This window comes from Schistocerca cancellata, chromosome 10 (genome assembly GCF_023864275.1).
Source record: "Schistocerca cancellata isolate TAMUIC-IGC-003103 chromosome 10, iqSchCanc2.1, whole genome shotgun sequence".
Lineage (NCBI taxonomy): Eukaryota > Metazoa > Arthropoda > Insecta > Orthoptera > Acrididae > Schistocerca > Schistocerca cancellata.
In genome coordinates this window covers 29,229,102-29,233,630 of record NC_064635.1, presented here as the reverse complement: position 1 = coordinate 29,233,630, position 4,529 = coordinate 29,229,102, and the positions used below count along the sequence as shown (strand labels likewise).

At 45.1% G+C, this 4,529-nt stretch overlaps 1 non-coding gene across 1 annotated transcript; it reads right to left on the bottom strand.

The window, feature by feature from the left end:
* Window positions 1-426: 426 nt before the first annotated feature.
* Trnaa-cgc (transfer RNA alanine (anticodon CGC)) lies at window positions 427-499 on the bottom strand. The gene has a single exon. It is a non-coding gene; the product is annotated as a tRNA-Ala (tRNA).
* Window positions 500-4,529: the final 4,030 nt, after the last annotated feature.

Genomic DNA, 4,529 nt, shown 5'->3' with positions numbered 1-4,529 from the left:
TCATCTTGGCAGTTGTTCTTGATTGGAATTCAGGAATATTTACTTCGTCTTCTGTGGTGGACGAGTTTCGGAACAACGCTGTGGCCACGATTATATCGAACTGAGGAAAGTTGTGCGAAATGAAGACTGCCACATGGCAATAATAAATGAAATGTCGCTCTGTAGTAGGTTCTTCCGAGAAGTACCGAGTAAAGGCAAGACAGCGCGAGCCTCGGCGAGCACGCGCTTGCCGTGGTCGATCCTGCCATAGAGGTTAGGTTAGGTTAGTGTTGTTTAACGTCCCGTCGACAACGAAGTCATTAGAGACGGAGCGCTAGCTCGGGTTAGGGAAGGATGGGGAAGGAAATCGGCCGTGCCCTTTGAAAGGAACCATCCCGGAATTTGCCTGAAGCGATTTAGGGAAATCACGGAAAACCTAAATCAGGATGGCGGGAGACGGGATCGAACCGTCGTCCTCCCGAATGCGAGTCCAGTGTGCTAACCACTGCGCCACCTCGCTCGGTCCTGCCATAGAGGTCTGACTGCGAGAATGTTAACTGCACTGTTTCATACGCTGAGCTATACAGCCCTGGTATTTTGTGCAATTAACACTGGGTGATTTAGTGTGCCACACGACGTGCCTGATTGTCCGTCTAGCCGAGGAAGTATGCTAACAATCCTGTGAATATGGCCGTTGCCCACAGAACATGAGGATATAGGAAAGGTGCATCACTTGGTCATCGATAATGTTAAAGCAAGGATCCTGGTTAATGTTCACCTTAACTTTAATGACCGGTCCAAAAACCATTACCAAAACATCAAAGAACCGCCAGTAGTATGTTTTGAACTTTTAGCCTAGAACGTAACCGCAAGGCTATATAATCAGTTAAAACAGCTGGCGTATGTCCCATTTGACGTTCACCATTGCTACAGTTCATCTCCGCTTAATGCTACTCATTACTGTTTGGCTTTCAAATGAGTTTTTGTGTTCAAGCACTATGGGACTTAACATCTGAAGTCATCAGTCCCCTAGACTTGGAACTACTTAAACCGAACTAACCTAAGGACATCACACACATCCATGCCCGAGGCAGGATTCGAACCTGCGATCGTAGCAGCAGCACCGTTCCGGTCTGACTTTTTGTGTTCCTTTCATCTTTAAGGCGACCAGAGGGCGTGAGTAGAGTTTCGTTATTTTTGTTTGCAAACACTATCTGGTGTGATATACTGTTTATTGTCTACATTGCGTCTTTGTTACAGAGTTTACTTACGTTTTCTCAAACTCATTGGCGAATTCTGGTTATTATTTTTCGCTTCTGTAACACAAAGGCACTTTTCACTGATCATTATCCTCACAGATTCGCTATTGACAGTCACTTGTTTAGTCGTCTTGTTTACGACTGTCAGCCGCGAAGTTTGAATTTGTTCAACAGTGTTGTTTTAACTTTATTTGTGGTAATGTGTTTACTTAATGCGTGGTGTTTGATGGTTCGTTTCGAATGCTGAAAATGTTTTATTGCAGCGTCCTGTTTGGTCACTGATTATTTTGACCATGCGCAATTCTACTGTGGATAAGGAAACTTTCTTCTATTGGTCATAAAGGTAGAGACGATTATTGTGCTTCAGGATCTGGAGTTCCGTTTCCTCACTCCATCGCTGTTGTTCTTTTTCAATGAGGTGGTCCGCAAATTTGGAGTGTGTACTATCACTCTCAATGCTCTTAAAAACTGAGAATATCTTCTAGAAACGAGTGAGGTGGGTTTCTAGATTCCCTCTCCCCCACCCCAACCCCTACCCACCCGATGTCGTCCAATCTGTACATCGAGCAAGCAGAGAAGGAAAATAAGGGCATATTTGGATTTGGAACCAGCATCAAACTTAAGGAGCAGAAATTTAACTTCACGGTTTGCATATGGCACTGTAATTCTGTCAGAGGTGGCAAAGGGTGTGGGAGAGCAGTTGAACAGTGTGGATACTGTCATGAAAACAGGTTATAAGATGAACATTAAAAAAAGTAAAATAATGTAGTCGAACTCAGTCAGGCAGTTTAGAGGGAGATTAGGAAATGAGAAACTGAAACCAATAAATGAGATCTGCAATAACTGACAATGGCTGAAGTACGAAAGATATAAAATGCAGGTTGGCAGTAGCAGGACATGCATCTCTGAAAGAGAGAAAGAGATCTGTTAATATCGAATACAAATTTCAATGTGATGACGGCACTTCGATAGAGGCTTTTAGAGTGTAGCCTTATATGGATGTGGAACTCGGGCGAAAAATGTTTAAAGACCAGAAGATATGATGTATTGCTGAAGATTAGATGGGTAGATGAAGTGAGTCATGAGGAAATACTGAACTGAATTGGGGAAAAGAAAAATTTATGGTGCAACTTAACTACACTACTGGCCATTAAAACTGCTACACCACGAAGATGACGTGCTACAAACGCGAAATTTAACCGACAGGAAGAAGTTGCTGTGATATGCAAATGATTAGTTTCTCAGAGCATTCACACAAGGTTGGCGCCGGTGGCGGCACCTACAACGTGCTGACACGAGGAAAGTTTCCAACCGATTTCTCATACACAAACAGCAGTTGACCGGCTTTGCCTGGTGAAACGTTGTTGTGATGCCTCGTGTAAGGAGAAGAAATGCGTACCATCACGTTTCCGACTTTGATAAAGGTCGGATTATAGCCTATCGCGGTTGCAGTTTATCGTACCGCGACATTGCTGCTCGCGTTGGTCGAGATCCAATGACTGTTAGCAGAATATGGAATCGGTGGGTTCAGGAGCGTTTTGGTTTTGGTGCTCTATACCAATGATCTTCCCATCAGCCACCAGACACGAATATTCATATATGCTGATGATGCAGCACACAGGATAAAACCTTTGAACAAGAGGAGGAGAATCTCACAGGAGCCTTAACAGAACTTGCTACCTATTACGACGGCAATAATCTCAAACCAAACCCTAGTAAATCTCAAGTATCCGCCTTTCATCTTACGAACAATCTAGCCAAACGGAAACTCCGATTCACGTGGCAAGGGGAAGAGCTGAAACATACAAACAGCCCAAAATACCTGGGAGTAACATTGGACAGAGCACTTACTTTTAAGCAGCACTGTCACAATACTAAAAAAAAAGGTCTGTGCCAGGAACAACATACTGCGGAAGCTAACAGGTTCACCGTGGTGAGCTCAACCACATGTTTTGCGCACCACGGGTCTGGCGCTGAGTACAGGGTTATTACAAATGATTGAAGCGATTTCACAGCTCTACAATAACTTTATTATTTGAAATATTTTCACAATGCTTTGCACACACATACAAAAACTCAAAAAGTTGTTTTACGCGTTCACAAATGTTCGATATGTGCCCCTTTAGTGATTCGGCAGACATCAAGCCGATAATCAAGTTCCTCTCACACTCGGCGCAGCATGTCCCCATCAATGAGTTCGAAAGCATCGTTGATGCGAGCTCGCAGTTCTGGCTACGTTTCTTGGTAGAGGAGGTTTAAACATTGAATCTTTCACATAACCCCACAGAAAGAAATCACATGGGGTTAAGTCGGGAGAGCGTGGAGGCCATGACATTAATTGCTGACCATGATCTCCACCATGGCCGATCCATCGGTTTTCCAATCTCCTGTTTAAGAAATGCCGAACATCATGATGGAAGTGCGGTGGAGCACCATCCTGTTGAAAGATGAAGTCGGCGCTGTCGGTCTCCAGTTCTGGCATGAGCCAATTTTCCGCGGGCTACGCGTGAAACTTGCCCGCACGCGTTCAACCGTTTCTTCGCTCACTGCAGGCCGACCCGTTGATTTCCCCTTACAGAGGCATCCAGAAGCTTTAAACTGCGCATACCATCGCCAAATGGAGTTAGCAGTTGGTGGATCTTTGTTGAACTTCGTCCTGAAGTGTCGTTGCACTGTTATGACTGACCGATGTGAGTGCATTTCAAGCACGACATACGCTTTCTCGGCTCCTGTCGCCATTTTGTCTCACTGCGCTCTCGAGCGCTCTGACGGCAGAAACCTGAAGTGCGGCTTCAGCCGAACAAAACTTTATGAGTTTTTCTACATATCTGTAGTGTGTCGTGACCATACGTCAATGAATCGAGCGACAGTGAATTTATGAAATCGCTTCAATCATTTGTAATAGCCCTGTATCTCAGCAGTGGAATATGCGGCGCCAGTTTGGAGGAACTCTGCTCACACTAAGCAAGTTGACGTCGCCGTAAACGAAACTGTACGTATTGCCACAGGATGCCTCAAACCAACTCCCACAGACATCATTTACCCCATCATAGGCATAGCACCACCCACTATCCGCAGACAAGTAGCCGCCGAGATCGAAAGATCAAAACAAAAGAATGATCCTCGACACCCGATGCATATGTACCGAAAACAACGTGTCCGGCTGATATCCCGCAGGAGTTTCATTGAAACTACTGAAGAGCTCGCCACCAAGCCCGCCGCAAGGCGGCTATCTCTTTGGGAAGAAATGGTGCCACACTCCACAATGGAACTACTTGAGGAGGGATCTGC